Below are 26543 nucleotides of genomic sequence, written 5' to 3' on the forward strand. Positions count from 1 at the left end.
ATTTTGCGATTAGCAGACTATGGAGAGAGAGTGTGATCGCAACCTGGAAGAGTAAATCCGCCGCGCAGGGTATAGGGCGGTATGCACGGTGTGTAGGAGTGCGCCTGCTATGTGGCGATGGGGTACGGAACGGCCATGGCTGACATGTTATAGCTAATAGTGTCCGCGATAGTACATACCAACTACTACTATGCCACTTAAAGATAGCGTTGATGTGACTTTGGCTACGTTCCCTGAAGGTGATGATGAACCCGATGCTCCTCACTTCCCTGGTGTTCGCCTCACTGGGATGTGTGGATACAGCCACCGTCAACGAGCAGGACGGGGGATACGAGCACGTACTGGTTGCCATCGGGAAGGACGTCGCGTACCACGGAGACATCCTCGTAAACCTAAAAGTATCCGCCAGTGTTTCTTCTAACCTAGTATAAAAGAACGGCAGTTAAAAACGCCGTTCTTCTTCGGTGTTACTGGTATTTAATGATTTGTGTCTACACGGTTCATCGCCGGCTACGCACCGTAGAAACCTCTGCTTTGAATAAGTGTACCCCGAAAGAAAATGAACTTTGGTCAACATTGATGCACGCCGTTGACCCACAAATGTTCAAAGAACCCCGCTACTCTCCTCTCCTCTCTCCGTATGATATTGATACTGAATTTAACAAAATGCTATAAATCTGAAAAAGATTATCTTATTTGTATTTCTAATTTCTTGCTGATTGTGTGCCTAAGTATCATTTTTTATTATTTGGTACCTGAATTGGGAATTTCACCTCAACGCCGTGTGAATTCGTAATACTGTATGCAAACACTGAACATAGGACAACTTATATTCCTATATAAGTTCAACTTTGATCCCTGCAGGAATGTGAAGCAGCTTTGTGTTGTTCGCTGTCGGCACTTTAATATCAGATGTAAAGGTTTTTAGGTCAATCACTATGCATGGTGTTCAAAACCAATTTCAGTCCGCTAATGGCCCCTGATACGCCAAAACAATTTTTTTTTTCATGCTAGGCGTTGAAATGACATATCAGGACATTACAAAAGAATGTTTGACTGTAGAGTTGCGTAGTTTTTTTTAATAAAAATTAGAAATACGAGACCTAATTTAAAGTTCTCGCCAGTGCACTGTGACGTAAGAGTGTACAGCAAGGTGTTGGGGCGGTCAGAAGGGAGGAGGCATCGACCTACGTCACTAAAAGTGGGTTTGCCGGAAGTCACTTGGGTCTCACCCCTCGTGCTCTCTGCCACCGCACCTAAGACTTTTTTTCATTTTTTTTTATTCTGCACTTCGTACAAGCGATCGTAGAGAACGAAGCTTCAGTTCCACGAGCTCTTTATCGCTGCACCGTTGGTTAGTTTGCGTGCTGCAAAAGTTGAGGAAGAAGAGTCAGTGGATCGACGTGATGGAGGTCAATGATGAACGCGTTGCGAGTACGAGCCAGTCTACGAGTGCATGCCATCTGTCCGATGATACAGAGCTCTACTGGGCGCAAAAAAAAAGCTATCAAGTTTTGAAAAACAAATGTTAGAACTCTCGAAGAAATTAGGATTGCTATAGTCCCACTTTTTAAGAAAGCGACCTTTGTATTCATCGGAGAGGGAACCGAGCCCCTGAAAGCAGCCTTTGTATCCATCGGGGGGAAAGCTAATCCCCGAAGGTCGTATTTGTTTCCGTCGGTGGGGGGAACTTTAATCTCCCTGTCGTGGCTTCCACAATGCTAAGTCAAAGTCTAAAGATAAAGCAAATATGTACAGAAAGGCAAGATCCTCCTCGCGCGTTGGCCGCGACGTCACGGAAACGGTGGGACGCTATTGGATGCGGAGGTGGCGGAGGGATATCCGATTCCCTTTCAGGGGCATTTGCCGCTACCTTCTTAAAGACCGACGAGCAGTTCGCGCTTTCCACTTTTCCCCTTGCTTCCTCCTCTCCCCCTTCTACCCTGTCTACCGCTGCCTGTATCCTCCTCCCCTAGGGTGAGGAGGATCTTCTGCCTTGCAGAATCTCTTGTATGGTCGTCGGCCTTTAGCCTGTAACTGACTATAGCATACGACACGCCCGATCGCATTGCTGAAGGTTCAGACACCAAGCTGCAGTTGAGGTCTCACCTCGAGATCTGTCAGTTTTAGTAAACTTCGCCTAGGGTTGTAATCTTCATCATTAAACTGCATCGAACCATCGCCTACCCACGGATTCTAATAGCTGTCCTGCGGGAACCGCAGTCAGCCACCGGTCCATCTCTTGTATGTCTCTCGGAAATGCATGCAGTGTTATCTCTTCTTCAGTTGCTGAAATACCGGGAGAGTCCCACACAGAACACCTTCTAGGCATTATAGTTGATCACGTCAATTCACTGACTCCTCTTCTTCTATCTTTGCAGCAACATGAAGCGATGAAAAGCAAATAAAATAAACCTTGTCTGCTTGGATCGCTCGTGGAGGTGCGGAGAATAACAGAAATATTTAAAAATATTACACGCGCTCGCGGTAAGCACGAGGAGGGATACAACTCACGTGACTTCCGGCGATGCCTGCCTTCTGATCGCCCCGACACCTTGCGGTACACTGTTACGTCACAGTGCACTGGCGGGAACTTTGAATTGGAAATCGTATTTCTAATTTTATAAAAAAAACGACTACGCACCTCTATAGTGAAACCATTTTTTTGTAATGTCCTGACAAGCCATTTCAACGCCCAGCATTTTTTTTTTTCTTGGGGGGGGGGGGGGGGCGTGTTAGAGCTCTATAAGGAAAGGAAAGAAACTACAAAATGTGCAAGATACCTGCTTCTTAACTTTAGGTTATGCTCCCCAGCGGACAATAAGTACCAGAATAATAATATCTGTCGATTTCCCGAATAAATGAAATAATATATAAGCCTTTTTTTGTTCCTGTAATTAAGCTACGAATTCATTATATTGCAACCGCAATTTAGCCACAATCTAAGATAGTTTTCTTTTTCAATATTCGTAATATGATTTTAGGAAATGCTTTATTCAATCATAGTACTCATATGTACAATAGACGTTTTCGGAAATATGTGGTGCCGCGGCCCACCGACTACTTGAAACACTGTGACATTCCGATGTACGGCACGGGAGATTATTCTGGAACCTTAGAAGTAGTTTACTTTCGTTTAAAGGGGCGGTGCAACGATTTTCGGACTTTGGTCAAAGATTTCTGGAAGTTGCCCTCTGACACTTCTGAAGTAAAGAACAGAAAACCGATTTCGCCTGCGTGTCCTAGTTGTTGCGTAAAAAAAAAATAAAGATCGGCATTTCGGGCACCCCTCAACTCACTCCCAGTCTTCAGGGTCACACCTGGTCGCACTCCCAGTGACGTCATTCGGAGTGCCGTGTAGCTTCCCGTGTGCTATCTCGGAGGACGCTTCCCCTCCCTCTCTCTGCGTATATTAGCGGGCGCTATGCTGGAGCTTAGAGCCGAGCGAGGTCACGTAATCTTTCCGCCGTAGTTCCTTCGGCTGCCACTTGGGGCTGCAGGTGGGGGAAAATGTTCGACTTTTGCTTTACGATTATGCAGCGGAATCGCGACATTTTTAATGAAAAAAGTGTTTTCTCTATCCTCTGGGATACGATAAACAACGTAAAAATGACGAGATGCAAATTCTTTTTATCATAAAATCGTTGCACCGCCCCTTTAATGTGTTACAGATATCATGAACTCAGACAACGCAGAAGGAAAGCAAAACGGGGCACGCGATGACCACCTTTTGTGTTCACTTAATTTTGCAGAGAGACAGAGAGGGGGCTGTTATGGCCTGTTCCCACCAGTGAATATGACGTACGTTGTCGCGTTGTCGTTGTAGTTGTTGGCGTAGTTGGACGCAGGCCGTCCGTCGTCGGTATTTCCAATTGCTTAAAAAAGATCCACCGCCGCCCTCGGAATTCGATCCTGGGTCCACTGGGTTGCCACAGAGGGCGCCACAGCGTTCTTTAAAGCGATTGCCTTAAGGAGCTCGTGTCGCGAAAAATCCGGGGTCGGTGGCGGGCCGAGAAAAAGCCTGCGTCGTGCCGCGAAAATCTTGATTGGTCGATAGGGTCTTGACGTCACAGCCACATGACCTAGCGCGAAATTGTTAAACAACCCACAACTGCTCCAGTGGAACGTGACGTCACGCGTTGAATTAAAGTTATTAAAAAACATGAAATGAACATTAAAGAAAACCGCATGTCTTAAATGATTCAATCTATAAAGTAATTCATTTGCCTGAGACACAAATGTGAAGAATTTTAGGCGGGATTCGAACCAACGATTATTCGTTTGCGAGCCAGACAAACTATTGACTAGGCCACGCAAGGCTTTCTTTATTTTTTATTGCACTGGGCCACGCAAGGCACGTTCGCACGGCGACTGAGAAGGTGGTGCAAACGTGGCTCGATAACCCGATCGCGCACCACTCTTAAAGGGGAAACTTAAGTGTAATCCAAGTTTTTTTTTATTCTTTTATTACATGAAAGGTATATAAAGAAGAGCAGATCGAACTAGACATGCAAACAGATCTGCATTTATGCATCCGAAGAGGATCTCAGAGGCAAAGTGTGTTTATTTGGCATTAATGTTATGGCATATTTTACAGTTCGACATGTGATTGAGTGGGTAGTGGTACACAAATACACACACGAAACAATAAAATATAATAGTCTGCAGAAATAGTTTAGCTGTTCAGTTGATATAGATAATAACGAAAGAAATATGGGGTTGTAACAAAAAAGAGAGACACAAAAAGAATGCACGAAAAAACCTCGCGGCCCTATACATACGTCCAACACTGGACACCAGTTAGGTTGTTCAGGTGTGTGCTGCTTAAACGCTGCGAAGTTGGGCCATCTGCTCGACGCGGAGTTTGTTAAGCGTGGTTGTTCACCATGTCTGTCAATCATTCTGCAATTCCAAAAAACTGTGGAGGCCTAGTAGCACGAATATGTTGTGTGGAACAGTGTCATCTTTTGAAAGAGAAATGAAGGGAATACTTCAGTCAATAATGACAGAATCTTTTTTTTTTAGCCTTCGTTGCAGGACGTTACAGAAAAAATGTGCCACAGCTTTGACAATCAGCTTTATTATTCGGTTTATATGAAAAAGTGTTAAAAAAAAACAAATGCGTATGAGTTGTATGCAGTACCCGCTAGAAGGCCACAGTTGCTGTGACGTCGTGATAGAAAATCCTTTGTCATTCTTAGTTCATTCAAACTTTATTCGGAATTAGCCGTTGAAATTAAAAGCAACGGTTAGGTGGCGTGAGCCACCGCCCGACTATAAAAGGGTTCTGCGGCATCCATCCATCCAATACAACCTAGAAGATGGTCCTGCGCATTACGTCATCGTTGGTGGATCGCTGGTGGATTCTCGAGCCGCCCAGGAGTCTAAGCCGCCCCGAGCGGAAAACACGCTAAGCTTGGCGAGAGTATACGGTGCAAGGCGCCAGACGCGGGTGTCGTGGCGTCGCCGCGTATTAGCGTCACACTTGTTGCGAGAAGCTGAAAGACGCTCCGGCGGCGACGCTAACGCGTCTCGCGCCGTTTGCCACAGGGCGAACTGCGGGGTACATGCTCGTGAGAATGAAGCCAAGAGACTTCGCCGGCAACACCCCATGGTGCGTGAACGCGACAGCGATACCGAACGACCGGGCCGTGACTGTGTACCTCATTCCAATATTTACGAGTCCTCAGCCAAGCACTCGCTTGTTCGTCGCTTCGGAACGCGATCGAATCACGCGCCCCACGCACGAACACTGAAAATAGAGCAGGCCAGTAAACCTGGGGCTTTACATTTTTTTTTTTAAAGGTGCAAAAAGAATTGCGAGCATGGCGCTCCGACTGGCGCCTCGTGAGTGCAAGCACGTGCAGCTTGCGCATGCACCATGAACCTATAGCTTTGGCAAGCTTGAAATTGCGCGGGCTTGTTCTCACGAGCATATACATGGCAGTATGCAGTGGCCTTGCTGGAAGTCGTTTATGCTGTAACGTTGGCTGTAGATTACGGTGCAACCCCACCCTTGGTTAGTGTGATTCTGATCCAATTGATGGCGGTGGGATCGCCTTCCAGACCTGTACATCAAAGCGAAAAACCGTGTGCGATGGGGCTTCGACACAGGGGATATGGTTCTATATCTTGAAATTGACACCCCTGGTCGTTTTCTTGTTTTTCTGTGTGCGAGCGTTCTGTGGAGCGCGCACGGCTGTACCAGTTCTCGCTCAAGGGAGCCAGTTGCCTACGCTCCGAGCTCATGTCTCAAGCAAGTGTGGTCAGAACAAAACGAGCAAGTTGTTCTGATCTAATGGAGAGACAAACACACGTCAAAATAACCGACGCGTGTAAAAATGTAAGATTGCTTGTGCGTAATTAATACACCGGTGATTTCGGAGGCCAGTTAGACATATTATAATGTGCTCAGATTTATATGACGGGCCGGCACTTCTGTCGTGAATGCCTTTGGCTCTTTTTCAATTTCCAGGAAAACGTGACGACGTGATAGAATTGGGTTCCCAAATTCTATCTTGAGGAACTAAATACCTCAAAAATAAAAATAATAAACTATTTTTTTGGGCTACAGGTGTCTCATTTAGATAGTTGGGTGTTTAGTTCGACCAAAACCAAGAGAGACTGAAAAACACACAAAAAAAAATAAGATCCAGGTTTAGGTATTGAGTTTGGAAAACCGAAAGTAGGACTGGTGCGGGAGTCATAATAAAAGAATGCCAAGGTTAAAAATTAACTTGCAGCAATAACTGATAAAAATTAATTTTTATACGAGTTCAGCAATGAATTCAATGACTGGCCAGGCAAAGATTCTTGGTCTGTGGAAAGCTTTTGCGCAGAGTTTAAGCAATGTATCAGTCTTAATTTCGTGATTTATACGTGAAAGTAGTGGTGTGTAAGAATAAAAAAAAAAGAAGAAATGCAAACGGGAAGAGTTTGGCGTTGTATAATCCGCGAATTACAATCCACGAAATGGAAAGCTTCGTGTTACCTCGGTCTCTAATGCAAGTAGCACACAAAAGAGCACAAGTTGAATCGCAGTGGGAAACGAAAATAATAATTATAAACAAGTCTGTAATCACGTTAAAACTGAGGGCTATGCACATGCGCAGCTGGTAAGTTTTCTTTCACTAAATACAGTACAAGTAAAGTATTTTGTTTTATGGTGCGATCGAAGCGGAACAAGGGCGATCATGCAGCCCTTAACTGCCCTTCCAGTGAACAAGACCACCGTTCAAAGCATGAAGCTCGCTTTTATAGCTTTTGGTACGCTCAAAGCTTTTAAAACACAATTATAATGAATTCTATTAGTTCATCTCTTTTTATCAGTGCGTCTGTTTTCTTTTTTTTTTGTGTGTATGTGTGTGTCTTTTGCGTTCACGTGCCATTTTCTTAGTTATAAAATATTTCGCCAGAAGTTCGACAACTATAGTTTGTTTCATCATAATCAAGAACCGTATAATCAAAGTTGTAGACAAAAAAAAAGAAAGAAGAACGCGAACACACATTAAACATGTAATGTAACAGCGCATTCGACAATAGTCGTCAGTTTTTTAGAGCAGGAGTTTCGCCGAACGACGTTCTTACACGTTGTAGATTATAAAAAGTGCAGTACAACTGTTAGCTCGGGGTCTTTAACCTACATTACGCAGTACACGAGATACACGATCGAACGATGGTAGGATGCAGATGCGCAACAGAACCTAGGGTCCCTGCTCAAGACCTTTGATAAAGGCGTTTTTTACAAGTAACGCTAACCATTGTTGTGGAAACGCGCAAGACACGTGCCACTAGCGGGTGCTCCACCGCCATTCGCTTTCAAGGTCCTGTCATTTTAGTGCCGCGGCGCCATTTGCCTCCAAGGGCCGCTCGAGATACGGGCCTCGTACACTGGCACATTTGACGTTACTTGAAAGACCAACGCAAGCACATCAAAGGGCTGTAGTCCCTACAGGTTCTGCAGTGTGAGCTCCGTTCTTTGAACGGAGCTCGCACTCGCGCGTTTCTCCACATGCTCTGTTCTGCGGTGCCACAACACACTTGGCCAACGATCCCACACCGCACTAAAATCTAGTGACTTTACACCGCACTTGGTTTAGCCTGTGAGCTAAAACCGAATGAGCTACGCTTAGAGTATCGGCACTCTTTCCCCCGACATTTTTGTGGGCGCCGCCATCTTTGTGGTTAGTACAAATCAAACGCAACTGCCGATCGTCATGATTAAAAAGTGCGACCTCCTTAGCATTCATTTCGGTGTTAGGAAGCTCACGTAATATTGCTTTCCTCTGTCACGAACTGTTTAAACACTTGTGCAGGATGGAAAAGCGTTTCCTGAGATTTCAGATGAAACTTCAGATAACTGACAACGATCATTTTAAGCACCAAGATGTGTATGATGCGTAGCTTACTTAGGGCCGGTTGCACCAACGCCGCTTACCTTAACCCAAAGCGGCACTTTCCTAAGCTGGCTTAGCGCCCTAAACCGAGCTTAGGTAAGCACGGGCTTAAATTCCGGTTGCACCAACGTTAAGCCGGCTTTACAGACGCGCCCCTAGCTAAACGCTGGATTTGCGTAGGGAATCTAGGGACGAACAGAGCAAACTAGGGAACGCTCAGAGCGACGAATACGATTGGCGAAGAGGAATCATGTGATGTAAAAAAAAAAAAAAAAAAAAAAAAAAACTGCCGTAGTAGTTGTCGGCGTCTGCTTTTCGCTGTATTTCTTCGGTGAGTAACAAATTAAAGGTCTCCAAATTCAATCATTTTTTCGTTTAACTTTCAATAACAGAAGTCAAAGCTTCAAATAAACACGAATGCTCTTTACATCTGTGATTGTGTGTTTAATATCGGTTGATAACAGGATATTTTGACAGTGGCAGTAATAGCTTTCGTGCTCACATTTTGAGGCGAAGGAGCCATCGAGGCCCCAAATCTCACCGAACGCGAGAAGGACACTCAACTCGCTACGTCGCTGAAGACAAAACATCATGGATATAAGTAGGCAGGTAAGATGACTACTAAAACCAAGTCAAGCCTGAGACCGATGAAGTTAAAACAGTGACGAATTCGCCACGGCAGCCGCGAAAATGCCCGGAAATCGTCGAAAAAAAGTCGTCGAGAGGTCAGGTCACGAGACCTTGCATCGACGGCACTCGTTGCTATCAGCAAGGTGACAGAACTGCACTGTACTGTCGTTGAACATCCGCTGCAGCCTCAAACGGACTTCAGTTTTACACTGTCGAGTTCAGAAAAAAAAAAACTCCCACTAGTACATCACATCGTGCCGATAAGAACGGTCGTCTCTTCGCATCACCTGCCCCAGCCTGCCCCGATACAGCAACGCACGAATCTAACATAGTAGTCGCTACGATTTGTCGTCGCCACGAATGAAAGATATAAAGCAAAATATTCCTAAAAAATCGCGATCACCAAAAAAGTTACGGAGGACACAAAAAGGCGCAACTTTCAACTGAATTTTATTGAAAACGTGTTCCGGTATATAGTCTCAACCATCGTCACAATGACAACAAACGACAAAAGTAAAGGGAAAACACCATCACAGAGCACAACTCGGAAACAACAGTATCTCGTTCTCGAGGAACGATTGAAAGATATAAAGCAAAGTATCTAAAAAAAAAATGCGATCACCAAAAAAGTTACAGTTATGGAACGATACAGTTTTCTGAAGCCAAGATTCTACTCGCGAGATAAGGAAAATTCACTGACGATTGTCTCAAAACTCAGAAAACGAAAGAAATTGAATTTTCGCTATTTTATTACTTAAAAGCGCGGCAATCTAATGCAAACGGCAGAGGTGTCGACAATCAACTGATCGCCGAGATCATGTACTGCCACTATTCAACGCGCTGATCAGATTGAAGGATACGCGCTGCAAGTGTAGATAAACAAGGTGGTAAATAACAATACGTTACAGCTATGCGAAAATTAGTAAGTACATACGAATAAGCTCGTTGACAGAAGAACCAACGGGAATACAGACGTGAGCCCCACAGCTCCGTACGCTTCTCGGTTAGGGCTAACACGCCCTGAAAGTGGAGAGCCAACTTGAAAACAGGGGTCGGTCAACACTTCACGCGACAATATTTTGCATCCTTGTCACAATCGAAAGTCATTTTGTCGAAACTTTCACGCTGATGTAGCCTAAAACACTTTGCACAACCAATTTCGTCCACCGCGTCGACCGTGACAAACCAGCCGCCATGTTTTTAATCCAGGATTAAGAAACAACCAGAAGCAAAGCGCCCAATGTTGAGCGCTTAAGTTAAGCGTAGTTTAGTGCTAGGTTTAGCGATAAGCGAGTTTGGTGCAACCGAACGAAACCGAAACTAAGCTTAAGTTCCCGGCTAAGCTCCGCTTTGCGCTAAGCGACGTTGGTGCAACCGGCCCTTAGTGGCTCTAGTTTAGCCCGACCGCACCGGCACAGGAAAAGAACGAACTGCTTGACCTCGCGCTCTTGGCGCTGCTTCAGTGGCTTTAGAGCCACTAAATGAGCTGCGCTTAGAGTATCGGCACTCCGTTCCCCGACAGTGTTATGGGCGCCGCCATTTTGGGGCTTGGGCAGAGCAGACGCAACTGCCGATCGACAGGATTCAAAAGTGCGACTTCCTCAGCATTAGATTCGGTGTTAGGAAGCTTATTTGATATCGATTCTCTTTGTAGCAAACTGTTTAATCACTTGCTGAGCGCGGAAAAGCGTTTCCTGTGATTTCAGATAAAGCTTCAGATAACAGGCAACCATGATCTTAAGCCACAATATGGCCAAGTGTCGTTACTCTGAAGCGTAGCTTATTTAGTGGCACTAAGTGGCTTCATCAGCCCGTAGCTTTGGCTGCGCTCCGATCTAAATTAAAGCAAAGCAAACATTATCATCTTAGGGTTTTACAAGCCAAGCCAACCAAAATCACTTAACACGCCCCAATAAAAGAAAAATTGCGAGTTTATTCGGACTAACTGGAAATCTTTTCACGTGCAGCCGAAATCTCACATTGGCCTCCGTCAGATCGCGGAAACCTCGGACGATATTTAAACCCGACAGATGTGAATTCATGGGCCAGCGCGTTGGCTCAAAGACACTGAGACGTTCTAATATTTTGTGTTTTGTTTTAATATCATTGCTACTTAAGAGCCACCGAAGTGGTTTTTGAAACAGAATGTAGTCGAACCATTCCGACAAACATAGTTTGATTGCGAAAATGATTTTTGCAAGTAATAAAAACATTCAAATATTTTCGCATACGTGGCGGAATTTCAAATGACGGAATGCCCTTCATGGCGCCCATTTCATTTGGATCTGGTCAGGCATGTGTACCGACGCACAGTAGAACGCGCACAAAAAGCAGCTGTGGCGCACCCGCAGCCTCGTGCTTGTTGTTCCGACATCTCTGGCTCGCTCACTGCGGCCATCCAGGCACATGACACCCTGACATCTGGGGCTTTTTCTGCCTTTCACCTGGCGTTCCAGCGGCACACGGCAAAAAATGCACGTCAAGCTATTTTTGAACACCTCTCGCCATCTGTATTGTGTATTAAGAAACTGCAACTTGCCGTAACTGAATGGGAAAAGTTTGAGGTCTGATAACATTCTTAAAGTGTGATATATCAATATGGAAGTTCTGGAAAATGTAATATCGAAGGATGCTTAATAATTTAATGTCTCGTAATTTTGATTAGTTGACGTGATTCCGTTTTTATAGCACATGAAACAATACTATTTTAAACTTTATTTCTATTTTAAAATATACATTATCTGTACAATTCTTTGCTTGCATTTTAATTTACTATATCCAACCGAATGCTCACGTAAAATATCGTGGATGATAGGACGTTATAACTCGAGAAATAAATTTTTTTCAATATTAGAGACTGTGGTCTATTATAGGCTGTATAATTAACTAACAAATGAAAATAATCGCAATATTGAGGCATTAAAATAACGTTGAAAAACAGCTCTTTAATTGGACATTAATTTTATAATTCTAATATACATAGAAAGAAAGTTATAAACCGTCACAAAAAGCATCAAAACGTCATGCACGTTGGTGTTGCACCTTAACAGAGGCTTGTTCCTTATTTTTATTTTTATTTTTTTTACATCTTGAGCATTTAAAGCCCCAGTTGCCCTAGAGCCACTCGATATGGCAGCGTAGCTGCCAGAGTAGCGCCACGCTTTTCCCTGTGCCGCCTCTCACCGCGATTGGTCACACACGGTACCATAGCAACGAGCCGAGCTGGCTCGGTTTCCGTAGCAACGAGTGACGACTCGTCACGTGACCTCTCAACAGCCGTGATGTCATTGGTAAGATGGCAGCGCCCAGAGCTGGTGGATGCGAGTTTGTTCGGTGCGCGGAGTCGCGATGTGCCGCAGCTTGCCGATGATTCAGGGCTTCTTCGTGCTTTCTGACGTAGGTATAACGTGAAGATCTGAAAGAATGATACTTTATACCCTTTCTGTGCAAGATCGCTCTGGGTATTAGCAACTGTGCGACAGCATCAGTAATATCGCCTTAGCGGTGCTCGGGTTTCCGGATGTGTTTGAGGATCGATAAGAGATTTAGCATACAATTTTCGCATTCTCTTAGCTTTATTTGAACGTTGGAGTGTCTAAGAATCGATGCGGAATCTATGCGTCGCATGTTGGGCCTTGGAAAATTTGTTTTTGCCCCAGGTAACCGCATGATCACAAACTTTTAGCGAGGAAGCTCCTGCGATGTTTACGTTTTGTACTAATCAATCAGGGAAGCTGGGTTCAATCCCTACCCCTGCCCGTTTCGATCTGGATGAGCATCGTACCGGCCTGCGGTTGTGTATCACTACTGCGTGGTGCACGTTAAAGACCTATAGACCCCAGGCTAGCGGTTATACTGCATTGGGTAAATTGCTCATCTACAGCGAGTGACTCGTCGCAACTTTGAAATGGCTGACCAACTACACGCTGTATAAATATTCACACAACTCCCAAGCATACTAATCAACGATTTTACGATATGGGCAGCGTAAGTTTGTCTGCTTCTTTTAGTAGGGGTTGTGGTGACGTCAGAACGCCGAGTTCTGATTGGTTCTGAATAAATAGTGGGTAGGCCTCAAGGCAGCTTGCTTTCAGGTCTACCCACTATCCTTCAATCGGAGCCACTCAGAACTCGGCGTTCTGACGTCACCACAACCCCTGCAAAAAGAAGCAGACGAACTTGCGCTCCACATAGCTTTTAGGATAAAATTTTCGCATTTATCTAGCTTCCCGTGAAAGTCTTAATTTCTGAAAATCATAACGAAAGGTGTACGGCGCGTGTAAGGCCTAAGGGAAATTGTTTCAGCCCTGGGTCACCGAATAATCACAGCATTTTTTAGCGAGGAAGCTCCTGCGATCTTTAACTTTTTTTACTAATCGCCAATTTTACGATTTGGCAGTTCTGAAGATTTTGACATAACTTACTTTCGTTGCAATAACTTGCATTTGATCGCAGTGTTTTTTGGTTTGTTTTTCAAGTGAAAAACTGGCGTTTGCTCAAGTGACGTATATGAAATGTCCTGCTATATAACAATGCATCAACACATACTATTAAACTTAGATGCTCAGAGGTGTGTTCGTCTTTGTAATGAACAAGTTACAGACGTATTTATTTCTTACGAGTAATATTTATTTTCTGTAGCTGGGCCCGTTTTGTGCTCCTTAATGTCAGTGTGCTTGGTTCCAAATATCCTCTTTACAATGCCTACAAAGGCCAAAATGACGTCAGCCGACCCCAACTCACGCATTGGACACGAAAACTATGTATGCGCTCGTCAGCAATCAATTCGTCCATGGATATTTGAATTCGCTTTCCTGGCCAATGAGTGTCCTGACAAAACTTATCATCACTTGCGAATGCCAAGTTCTACGGTGTGCTTAAAAAGCACGGTGAGTTTGGGGTCATCGCACCGGTGCCCTAGCATGTCACGACTGCGTGATTTCACAGTTCTCTTTTGAGTTGAGGATTACAAGTAAGGAAGAAGTTTAAAAATAATTTCGTGGCCCCTTTAACACGGATATGTGTGCTACACCAGATAAAAATATTGACTTTTTGAATGCCGGTAAATTTCCGAACGACCATTTGGCCTGTCGGCAAGAACACCTCATATCCGGCGTCCGTCTCTTTTGATGGCGTCAACGATTCCCTAGAGACCACCATGCCGTCCTTCTTGGTTGAACACCGTCGACGTCGCTCCTCACCAGTCGGTGAGAAAATCTCATCGTGAAGGGATGATTGGGTCTTGAAGAAGTATGATGCTAAACATATACTCGCTCACTATGGGGCAGTCGAGCAGCAGTCATGTCCCGAGTCAATCGTCCTGTCGTGGCCGGCGTAATCGGGTTTTGTTCCATCGGAGCGAAGTCCGGAAGTATAGGACGGTACGTTCGTCCCACGAAGCGGCCGCCATCCCGGCGGCGCCGAAAACCACCCGCCTTTTCCGTGCACGTACGATACCATAGCAGCTCTCGTCGCCCGAAAGTCCCCAGGCTGCAAATCGTCTCACTTTTCAGAAAAAAAACAGGCACCGTTCCTCCAGAGGTTCTTGCCGTACCGCGATGCCAAGCGTCTTATACCACTTTTCAATGAACGAATGGAGATATCAACTAGACTACAAAGGTTGCCGCCCGGCGTCGCTAGAAGCACGGTTACCATGGCAACCTCCCAGGCCCAAAATGGAGATCACTATCAGCGCTTCTGACGCGTGCATCTAGATAATTTTGCGTCGTGTCGCTACTCTGGCAGCTACGCTGCCATATAGAGTGGCTCTAAGTTGCCCTATAGACGCTTTCAGCGCGCGCCAGATTGAGCCGCCATAGCCGACCTTCTCTTGTCTTGCCGAGATTCCGAGCCACTGAAGCGGGCGTTGACGAGACTCCATAAGGGCCTATGCTGGGGGAAGGACACAGTAACACTTAAAATTGCAATAATCTGTCCTGCCGTGGTAATGGTGAAGTGGAGGGAACGGAATAAGACGGAACAAAAACTGAAGGTCGGTTATGGTGGCGCCCATGCGCAGCTGCTTGAAAGCGTCTATACTTCGTCTTACCTTATCATGGACTCACTACGAAGTCTGTGAAAGCGCAAGAGGCTTGCTTTGACTGCCTGAACTGAAGCACTCGCTCCACGAGCGCTTGTTCAGCCACCGAGGCTTCAACTAAAGCAACCATAGCTCGAGTTTTTAGCATCCGTGGCTAACAATAGTCCATTGGTGAGACGAAGTATAGAGCGACGAACGGAAACAACCCACACCGACAAGGCCCAAGCGCGTGCGGAATTTCGCGCGAATACCTAAGACAGGCTTGCAATGTCTCGGTGCTCGTAAAGTAAGCACGAGCATAGCCACCTCTATACTCACAGAGCTTGGCAGTTTGTCGACGGAGCCATTGAGCGAGATGTCGCAGATTTGGAGCGCGAGGATCTGGTAGCAGAAATGCATCAAAGAGCCGCTTCGCGGGGAGCCTGGAAGTCAGCGCACAAGTTTTGCAGCGGCGAGGACCCGATGCACACTTGTTCGCTCGGGAAAAGTGTGTTTCGACGTCTCACCGCAGCGGGGCGCCAGTAACGTGGCTCTCCTTATAGATTGAATAAAGTCATTAGGTTTTAGAGACAGCGAAGGGAGAGTGGTTTTAAAGACTGTTATTGTGAAAGGCTACGACACACCCGTACCACGTTTACAAGAGCGGCGCGTGCCCCTGGCTCACGTCGACCAAAGCACGCTCTCGCACCGGCCGGCGGCTCGTGCGGGAGCTTCGGAGAACTCGGCTCTCGAGACAACCTTTGTACAAGCTGGGTGTCCGTGTCTGTGTGTGTGCGTGTGGATGACTCTTCAGCGAGCGAGCCACCACGCCGAGAGACCCGCCACGAACTTCTTCGGCATTGGCTGGCCGTTGGCACACGCACTTCTTCCGCATTGGCTGGCCGCTGGCATACGAACTTTTTCCACATTGGCTACCGAGGACCACGTAGGCCCCTGCGATTGGACACGCCAGTGGACGGCGAGATGGGAGGCGGAAATATAAAGAAAGGACACCCGTGAAGTTGTTGTTGTACGAACACTGAAACCATGTTGTAAATAATGTAAATATAGTGTGTTCTGTTTTGCTGAGCTCGGCGCCTCCCGGCTCCTCGATCCTGTCTCCTACCCGGCACAAAGTAGTGTCGCCGGGCTGGGAGCCTTCGTCGGAACGCTCAATCACGACACTGTAGAGATTACCAAGCAAAGATTAAGTGAATGGCGGCAGAAATCGAGAGAAAACTAGGTATTTTCTTATTCACTGACGGCAAGGGGGTTTCATAGCCTCACTTTCTTTGCACTGCGGAGTGAATATAGATTTCACATTTAAATATTCTAAGCTTAAATGGTAAAACAAAATGGCTAGGTGGCGTAAGCGACCGCCCGATCCAAAGGGCTCAGCCGTATTCATCCATCCATCCATCCATCCTCTCACCCTTTGCCTTCCGCTCCTAGCTTTTCCATTTCGGCGGCCCCTTCTCGTGGCGATCTGCCAGGCTCTGTCAGTATATAGGAGGCTATGCTTCTACCTAACGTAAGAAAACGTAAGAAAATGTTGCTCTGTGAACCAGCCTTTATTTTTGTGGCTGAGTCCCCCCTGAACGGCAAAGAAACGCAACCGACACTGACCAGCAGCAAGCTCGAGAATGTGTCTTTGGGAGGCTTGCAATCACTCGTGCCATAGCCTCCTATAGGGGCGTTTAAGTCACTCCTATAAAAGTGACTTGATCGAACAACGTTTTGGCGAACGAAGCCCCGCTGATGATGTTTCATCGAACGACACTTTAGCGAATGGTGGTGTTCATTTGAGCGAACAATGGATTAGCGGTGCCGTTCTACCGACACCGATTTATCGAATCCCTTTAGAACTGCGCTTAGGGAAACTAGCAACCTGCTTGCTTCCCTTCAAACCAAAATCAACTTCATTGCGTGTTTGAAACTCCTCTGGCAGCTATACAAGGGAGGAGATAACTTGAAAGATGTGCGCAGTTTGTGTTAAAGCCCCTGTATTTGGGAAAAGTGGTGTATCCTCTTCTGTACTCCTAAACTGCGATCGAAGATGTCAGATGAACACTTCGAGAAGGTTCTGATTCTAAAGCCAAATAGACGGCTTACGTGAAAAAGATGACGTGCCCTGGAATTCTTATGTGAATGCGGTTGTCGGCGGTGTGTCCGAAAGCGTCGGAGGACAAAAAAGGACGTCCAGCTAATAGTTCAGTTCAAAAGCCATATATTTTTTTATTTCTCGTGGCTCCCGAGGCCACGCGGTAGCGTGAGCAGGCGCGCTCACCGGCACCGTGCTCGGCGCAGTGGAGCCTTGGTTGTTTTTAATCTGGAGGTACATTCAATCGGGTGTTTTCTACAACCCGTGTGGTTGTAGCACCTGTCGTCTCTGCTACAGAACCCCCCCCCCCCCCCCCCCCCTAGCGTCGTGGAGCAACCCCTGTGGTTGTGGCCCACGTCACGGTCCTTTGGGGAGTCGGTGGTTTAACGGAGGCTTTTACTTGAGCAGGTGTGACGGCTGATGGATGGTGCAGGAGCACAAGGTCTGTCAGGGAAGGGTCTAAGTGTGCGGGTTTTACTCGATCGAGTCTGACAACGTCTTGACGACCATTGATGTTGACCCTACAAGTTTTTTCGGTGCATGAAATTACTTCGAATGGTCCGTCGTACGGGAGAATGAGAGGTGCGCGTACCGTATTCCGACTCACTAATATGTGAGAAAAAGGATCCAGATCTCCACTTATAAAAATCCGTCTTTGTGTTCCTTGCCTTGGTGGGACCGGCCGTAGGGTAGAGAAGAATTTTCTCCTCTCTTCAAGGTATGAAGCTATGTCAGGCTGTGCGTATGGTGGGCACGTAAAAAAATCTCCTGGTAATCGAAGTGTTGTGCCGTAAACCAGTTCGGCTGAGGTGCAAGTTAAATCCGTCTTAAAGGTGCCGCGAATTCCAAGGAGAACAAGAGGAAGGTGGTTGACCCAATGGTTTCAATCTTCTCTAGTCATGAGTGCTGTCTTGAGTTTGTGATGTAGGCGCTCAACCATACCATTTTCGGCAGGATGGTACGATGTTGTGTGGTTGTGGCACCTGCCGTCTCTGCTACATGGTTTTCCTCATTTGTCTCATTGACATTAACAAAAGCATTTATCGAACTCATTTTTGTGGCTATACTTAATATAAAAAGCTTTACTTTCAATATATTCCGACAGATTTTGGGTAAACAAATAAAGAAAATATATTTGAAGTAACTGTACCTGTCCCCCTAGGTACATTTTAAGTAAGTACCAATGTACGTACCTAGGTACCCTTTTATATGAGTAACCGTAATTGTCTCTAAGCTACATTTTTGAAGTAACTTTTACTACCCTGGCTCTGACCTCGCTCTTCTAGCCTCTGCTACGCTGGAAATTGCAATCGAACGAAACATACATGCTCTAGTGGAATATTGTAATGACCCAAGTTCGAAACATGACCTACAAATATTATCTGTGTCGGCCGGGAGCGCTGCTCAAGACAAGAGAGCAACGGGCCCATTGAGGCACCCTACACTGTTAGCAAAAATAACACGCCCAGACGTGTAAACCGTTGTCCTATAGCGGACACGTCGAAACGTGTTCGTTTTACACACAGCCAAGTGTGTTTTTCGTCTACAAACAAGGTGCCGTGTAAACTTATCACGATACACCGTGTCTGACTTCCACAAAACACGCTTCGAGCGTGTTCCTTATGAAACATGGCGGCCAGCGGCCGAGAACAGGCGAGAGACGAGCCCGGCGAACCGCGCGCCTTTCAGCCGAATTGAAAGCACACAGGACGCGTTAGTTCTCGATCGATGTCTTTTATACACAGTAAAGTCTCCAAGCGGCGGACTTCGCTTCGTGCAATGGTACGAACGTGCGTCGTCGGCGGTCGGCAGCGTCAGTAGCTTCAACAAAACCGCTAGAAAAAAAAAAAAAAATGCCGAACTCACATGGATAAATAACTTGAGCAATCTATTTAGAATCGGGCGGTAACTTGCGCCACCTATCGAGATTTCTAGCACCCTATATTTAAAAAAAAAACGAGTCTGTTAATACACTGCGAACGACCACGACTAGACAGCAACGACAGCAACCCTACATACAACGCAGGCAACACCAGTACCACGTACTACACAGCGCCGACATGTACACAAACACAACAACGACACTATACCCGACACTTCCTGCTCGATATTCATTTCTCCCTGCGCGCATATAAGCTTGACATGTGCGGGTGAGCTCTTTGGTCGCTGACCATTACAGATTTATAGAAGAAGACACAAAACACGGCGTAATGGACAGCCATGTGTTAGAACTGTTTGCATTTAAAAAGTATCGAGGCGCAATCTATAATGTTAGTCCGTTGCGACAAATAACGATATATTAACAATAAATCTTAAACCGGTCACGAAAAAGTTCACATTTTTGTTTTTTTTTTGCTTGACCAGCGTTATGAGCAGTCCGACTAGCTTGAATCAGATAGGAAAAAAAAATTATTGGGATTTTGTCATTACGTATACAATAATAAATTAAAATGACCCTTGCGCAAGGCATTTTCTATATATTTTTGTGACGGACATCCGCCCAACATTTCACTTCCGCTAGTTGCAGTACGGGAGCAGACGCCTTCACTTTTGGGGCGTTTTGATGCAGTTTGTTGTCGTATGTCGTGTCGGTGTCGAGTGGAGCGGCGGGGCTTGAGAGTTTGTGACCGGTGTTATTCGTGAACACTAGTGTGGGGCGCTGATGTGTTTTTTTTTTTTTATATTGCCATCACCCCGAAGTTTCAAGATACACGGGCCCGTAGCACTGCATTATGCTGAATCACGAGCTCCTTCTCTGTTGACGTCGCTTTCCTGGTACCACTCGTGGATACTGCAAGCGTTTAAACAGTGTGCACCGTCTCGCCTATATCCCCGGTGACGTACTCAACCTGTTGAAACTTATTGCTTCCGTCACTTTGGAGTACGCAAGAGAGTTATCTCGCTGCTCTGGTTTCGGTTATAAAAGCAAGGCAAAACGCTCGTAGTTCCCGCCCTCAGTACACGTTGGACATCTTCCACACTTTGACACCGGATAACTGAATAAACGAGGATTTACATTCACTTCAGAGGTTACTCTCGCCGCTTCCTCACCGTTGAGCAGCAGGAACAGCTGGCGACAAGCCGCGGATGAAAGGCTTGAGCATCAACAGCCCAAGCGCACTCCGTGCCAATGCGGGTGACGCGGGTTTCTGTCAACCGGGAGGCCAGCACAAACCGTGACCGTTCCACCTCTTTGTCAAGACACGGTGTTGCAGAGAGCAGGGTAAAATACAACTACACGGATCACCGAAGCAAACGCACGGCTATCGTAAATCTTGGCTTGTGATTGCGCCTTTGTAGTAGATCATCTTATTCATTTTGCTGGAGAGACACAAACGACGAGCATAATAAAATCGCTTGCATATTCCGCATACCTCACAAAAGAACCCGTCACCTTGCGAAAAGCGCGAAACATGGAGTCCGCACCGTCCTAAGCTTCCCCTGTTTTTTACCTGCGTTAGAGCAGTTTGTACCTGCTAGTAGATATGCCTACTGAAACTGAAACAGGCAGTGCCACAGAAAAAGAGACAATGTTGGGAAAGCTTGCTCGCTCTCGAATTTCTCAACTCTCAAGTGATTGTACCATAATAAATGCACCAACGCTTCTTCCCAAAATAAAGAAAAAGCACTACGTTCACTGCGTAAAATTTGTTCTCAGTACATGCATCTGTGGGGAGGTAGGAAACCTTGCCAATTTATTCACGCCGCATGATGGGCGCAACACACTCCTTGCAGGACCGAAGCATCTACTCGAGCGGTGTGCGTCGCTGTACAAACGCAGTCCAACACGAAGCATAAAAACGGCAGATTTAGGACAACAATCCGGAGTCCATTATTCAATTAAAACGACGTAATTTTGTTGAAAACGCCCGCGGCTTCTTACTCACGGTATCTGTCGGGATGCTTCCACAGTTTGAAATGGAACGAAGGAAGATTTACTTTTAAAAACGCTCACTGCGTCCTCCCGGACCAGCTGGGCCGGATCAGCTGACCACGACGGGACTGAACGCGTTGAACCTCCACCCCGCAACAAAGAATTTGCGCTCCGTGTTAAAAGCACGGTTCAAACAGACCCGGAATACAAAGCACCGCAACACACACGACGAACGTTTCAGCTCTTTTTCACATCGCCGTGTTGCACCAAACAGAACGAGATCGCCGAAGTCAACGCCGCGCTGTCGCGAACCTTGGCTTGTGGTTGCGCACTCGTGGACCCTGTGGCTCTCCCCGCTTTCAAAGCACACACGACGATTACGATTGTTACTTTCCGTCTTCTGGGAACATCACAGGGGCACTTCTCCGGTCACGTCTTCGCAACATGTGTTTCCAAACCTACGAGCTTCTAGCGTCCCGACAAACCAAAACAATACCGGCGCCATGCTAAACGCGCGTTGTTGCCAGATTTTTACCGACCAAACAAAGGTAACGAAAGCAAACCGGCTCTAGCTTCCAGCGTACATCAGCGTTGCGCCGTGGCCAGATTCTCTCTGTCAGCTCTAACTTAAAGATGACTACAGACGCAGCAACTGGTATACATTTTTAATACGGCGGCCACCACGGAGCGCCGTAAATGCTGAGGAGGGTGCATAAGAAGCGACGGCACCTTCGCTTGCAGTTGAAGGTTTGAAGGCAAAACGAAACCAACTGTAATATCACGTGTTCAGATCGAGGGCACGCTTTTTATACCAATTTTAACTGTTTAGAACGAGTAATTAGGCCCATATTTTTATTTGTGGTATGTAAGAAACTATTATCAAGACCCCTAAAATAAATACAAACATGGGCGACATGAGGAAAGCCGCACTGCCATCGACTAGAATCAATGGCAGGAATGGCAGCAACGTTACTAAAACACTCAGTTGGAAAACTCGCAGTCGAAACCTGGGCCGCTGGCGTCCACCGAGACCGAGCTAAATGCGACAACAGCGCCACTCCTTTTCGTTTGTCTGTACTCTGGGCATCTCGAGCTTTTTGAAAGCCTGTTTTTGCGTCAAAACAAACGGAAAAGACTCTTTTTGTATGAAATTTATTGGAGTTTAGTACCAAATGATGGGCGCGTGATGTTTTTATCATCTTTAATTCGCAAAGTTTTGCGGAACAATTAATATTCTTTTTTATAGAACCTTGCCTCATCGGGCCTTTCAGGTAGCGCGTCCCGCCCTAGGTGCATTTGAACTTCGGTAGTTGAACGCGGCGCGTCCGCCGGGGAGACGGGGGTGGCACCCCTGTAATCTCTATCGCTGTATCTGTTCGCGAAGCCAAAATAGATGTGACGTGCAGTTCTTCGAGAGGCCGCTACGGGAGCAATGGTGGCGTCGTGTTCGTCATTAGCTCGGTGCCCGGAGACAGATTGCGGCCACTTCTTCAAAGCTGTCTCTATGGGAGTTTCCCAACTGAGTGTTTTAGTTACGTTGAAAGGCAGCGAGCGCGATAAGCGCGGGGTTCGCCACGTCCCGCGACATGGTGTAATTGCTTTTGGTGCATATCTGTTTCCGAGACATGTTTCTTTGCGCGGCATTTCTCTCAACGATCCTTTCTAGGTGTGTTCCAAGCATTCCGGTGCATCGATAGCCGGCAGTGCTGCGGTCGTCGTCGGGGGTGATGCGTGTTTTCAAGGTCGGCTACACGACTATGCGTGTATGACCGAGGCAAAACACGTTTTTCACAACCTCGCATGATTTTTGATCGAATTATTCGTTACTCAACGTGTAAACTTATGGTAACTTGTGTAAATAGCGCGTTTTTCACCCCAAATATTCGCTAAATACACGGTGCTTGCTAACAGTGTAGCTCTAACAGAGCACTGTGGACGATACAATAGTCTTCCCGACGTTGCAAAGAATCCTACCCGTAGTTCCCTCTCTTTTAAATACGCAAAACTTAATATCGAGCGCCCTGTATAAACATTAAAGTATATATAACGTTTTCTAATAAATGCCTTACTTAGATTTCCTCGTTACATTACTTAGATGCACTCGTCTTTATGTAGAGGTGGAGTCTGTCGCAGATGTTGATAGTCTATACTTTGTTTCAGCCTAAGTCTAGACGCAGTTGATCCTCCGAGCGCGAGCATGTGGCCCTGGACAGTGCTTTCACAACACGAGTGTGCGTGCTTGGCCGGGATGCTGAAAGCCCGGAGCTCGCACTCGTAGCATCGGCTGCTTTTGTACTTCAGCTGAAACGAAGTATAGCTACTGCAGATGGGAACTTCGGGAGCCAAACCGAACAATCTTTACCACATAGGTCTGCAAACTTTTATGTTATAGATGTACACTCATTTATCTTCTCGTATATATTTTTCCAGCCTGCCGATTCACAACTTATCCAGGAACGAACAGCCTATTTATGCACTCAAAAGGCTAATTTCACGTCAAACTGGTACTTTACAGCCAGAGCTCAATTGGTCTATCCTAATTTATATATATCTCAAAGCTCACTTTCGCATGTTCTGACGCTGCAGTTTAACAGTAGCTAGTTGGTGTTTTCGCTCCTTAAATATATTAAAGAACAAACGTGCTTTTATGAACTTAAAACGCCAATTTTCCTGACGACAAACCAAACGAGATATTAGTGGAAATGCAAAAGAACCTCGCGGTGGGCCTTTATCCTGATCCACACGATATGAACATTACTTCATATTTCGTATTCACAACGCCGAAAACCGCAATTCACATCAGGCTTTACTTCCCCGGCGAGTGACGTCGCCAGAAATTGCAAGTTAAACCGCACCATGTCAACCATGCGTTAGGGAAGTTCGATGTTTTAAAAGAGAGAAGTATCGAAGAGAATTGTTTTGACTTTCCACAATTGTTCCCTGGTTTCTTAAAAAAAATTTAAAATGTCCAACGAGAATGCCTTCTCACTTTTAATATAAGAATGCTTAACTCAGTAGTAAGCAACAGAAAATGTGTGGCTTTTATTTCTAACTTGTGATCAAGAAAATTGTGCTTTTTTATATTTTGTTATAAACAAATTCAACCTCTAGCGTCATTTTCCTCGTAAGTTCCAGTGAGTAGCATGCAAAGAGGATCTTCGCAATCCACGTAAATTGAGCTAAATCTAGCGGATAATGAATGTCTTTATCTTGAATTTATTTTTTGTTTAAAGTCCAGGATAAAGGACACTTAGAGGATTGCATAATCACGTAGGTTCATCTTTATTGGCCGTCGTTGCCCCAAATTAATTTTATTACGCGTCAAACTTCTTAATACCTGCTTCTAAAAGATTCTAAAAATTCCCTATCTACTGTCTGTCAGAACATGTAAATGGTGAGGTTAAAGTCTCCTTCCAGAACCACGAGAATGAATAGATGGATGCCTAAGACTGAACACTTTTCCTCTGGCGGCGGTTTGCGCTACTTAGTTGCAGGGTTTGAGGGTGCATCGAATAAGCCAGTACCGCTTCCAGAATGTGACCCTGGATTGACTAGTGCGAACGGGTCAATCTGACATTTGGTCCTGCTGCTTTATTGCGTGCAGAATTAGTTTGTCTGTCGAAAAGCTGTTCTTGTGTGATTTCATGAACATTGACGCAAGGCAGCGCTTACGAAAGCAACCAAAATATTGACCTAATATAGAGGATGTCTCCACTTTGGAGGCGGCGCTGGCATTAAGGCACTACATGAGAGAACTTACGCTGCGCCATCTATCGATGGCAATAAACGGCTGTCTGCTTACCCTATTTCCCTGCACGCAGGCTTTATTCAGAAAGGCATCTGCTTTCCTCCTGGCGGCCACAAAGGGAAAATTCTACTTAAGGAAGTCATAATCAGTGTGCCCAGCAGCTGGCCACCAATGGGCCGCAAGAAGGTCTGGGAGGACCTGTTTAACCAAGCCGACGTCCAGGTGGTCTCTGGCTTGAAAGAACCGGACACTCTGAATCCGAGTCGTTCTTTTCCGGGCGACTTTAATCCGGTCCGGTTTCCGTCCGAGTTTGTCCGCGACTTGAACTCAACAACAACCAAGAAGTTCGGGAAACCAGGTGAGCGACTGAGCCGCGCTAAAAACGCTGGGTGTCACTGAGCACCTTAGGTAAAAACGAATGCAGTAAAATATACTAACTTTGTAATGTTATTAATCCCTCGCGAAGGAAGTACCGTATTTACTCGAGTAATAGCCGCATTATTTATGAACAAGTCCCGTGTGTCCGCTTTACCACGGAACAAATATACAGCCAATCATTGCGTTGCGCCTAAATAACATAGTGAATAACCAGATCGAGAACACGATGGTCCATACAAATGGAACCTTCACAGATGGTATCTTCGCACGAAGACGTAATCTCTGTCCTGTAAACAGCTGGAATCATGCTGTCGGTCGCAGTGATTGGCAATCTGCTTGCTACGCGGAAAAGCGAACGCTCAGGTTTTCTTCGTAAACAGTGCGGCTATTACTCGAGTAAATACGGTATATGTTGTTTTTACTATACGTATCTATTTCACGTATATTGTTTATATGCACAGTATAGCTCACAGACTGGGCTTGCTCGTTCCCTACTCTTCAGATACTAAGTCCATTATTAAATGTCAACTTCTGACACTAAATGTATAGCAAGACTATTCTTGAAGGGATCATTTAGTTTGTGAAGCTACAATAATAATGTTCTTTCAGTTAATTGGATTTCCATCAAAGGCAGGAACACGTTTTGTTAAAAAAGGCTCCCAAGATGGCACTTACCGGCGGCCGGATTGATCACGTCACTGCATATCCATGAATCGTCCATCTCCCAAGCGCACTCACATGAAAGCCGTGAGGAGATGACGACAGCGAGGACGGAGCGAACCACTTCGCGAATCAACAGTGCTACCCACCGAGCTCACTGCGGTGCCGCTCTCCAAGAGAGAAAACGATGTTTGTCGCTGCGGCTGCAGCGCCATCATGTCACTACGAAAATAGAGTCGTCGTGTTTCACAGTTACGTACCAAGCAAGACCGAATACCGTACAAAGCTAGAGCAAAGCGCCCTTTGCTTTTCTGATCCGTGGGTATAACTATGGTCCCGCTCGAGGAGGCTCGACGTAGACAGTCATTGAATCCCGAAAGAGTAGCGCTATTGCCTTCCTTGCCTGCTGCAGGACACAAACTGACCCTAAAGGCTGAACTCCATGGGGCGAATGTTCTGCGAATAACCGACGGATTTTGTCCGGCGGCGTTCGCTGTGCGCTAGGAATCAACATAGTGGCTGCTACGTCGCGCGCAAAGCAAGCGTGCCGTCGGGCGGCGTTCGCCAGTTATTCGTCACATAATTCGTTCCTTGGAGTTCAGCCTTAACATAGTGGCGACCGAAATTACGCAAGATTATTGGCTGATGGGTATTTGTTGCCATGGTAATCACCATTTCGTTTACTTTTCCCCACATCGAAACATCAAAAACGTCCTGTTCAAGTCCGATATGAAGCA

General features: G+C 46.0%; 1 pseudogene; it reads left to right on the forward strand.

Moving 5' to 3' along the window:
* The first annotated feature begins 242 nt into the window (after nucleotides 1–242).
* Nucleotides 243–25796, forward strand: LOC121833890 (annotated as a pseudogene).
* The last annotated feature ends 747 nt before the right edge of the window (nucleotides 25797–26543 follow it).

This window comes from Ixodes scapularis, unplaced genomic scaffold, assembly GCF_016920785.2.
Source record: "Ixodes scapularis isolate PalLabHiFi unplaced genomic scaffold, ASM1692078v2 ptg000005l_1___fragment_3__unscaffolded, whole genome shotgun sequence".
Taxonomy (NCBI): Eukaryota; Metazoa; Arthropoda; class Arachnida; order Ixodida; family Ixodidae; genus Ixodes; species Ixodes scapularis.